Source organism: Penaeus monodon, chromosome 24 (genome assembly GCF_015228065.2).
Source record: "Penaeus monodon isolate SGIC_2016 chromosome 24, NSTDA_Pmon_1, whole genome shotgun sequence".
Lineage (NCBI taxonomy): Eukaryota > Metazoa > Arthropoda > Malacostraca > Decapoda > Penaeidae > Penaeus > Penaeus monodon.
Window position 1 is genome coordinate 1,658,952 of NC_051409.1, and position 535 is coordinate 1,659,486.

Here is a 535-nt window from a genome sequence, read left to right on the forward strand (position 1 = left end):
AACAACTAGAAAAAAGGCATTAAGATTAAAAAAAAAAACATATATCCTAAGGGGTACAAATTGTAATAATGCTAAGCACTGATAAATGTGATTCCCAATTATTGCCTCTAATTAAAATAATAAAAAATAAGGACAGTCATAAGGATAAATGACAGATTATAGATATTTGATCTTACAAACCATAACTTCAAGAACAAATCAACTTTCATCATAATAATGCTTCCTGTACGTTCGAAAGCACATAAAAACAAACACAAAAAGACAGATTCCCGCAAACATCACCTCACGAAGTTTACTCACTTTGGGACGCATCGCATTTTTGAAACCTTTCCTTTACGTGTCCCAGAGGTAAGCGTGCCTTCTGAAGCAGACACGACTCCTCGGCTGTTTGCTTGAAGGAAAACCACATATTTGATCTGCTTTTATCCCAAGCAGAGATTGTGCTTGTCTAATACATGTCGCCCCCTAAAAGCGTCTCCTCGTGGGATTGGTGCAGATTTTTTGATATTCCTTTGCTTAAAAGGAACGGGGTTGA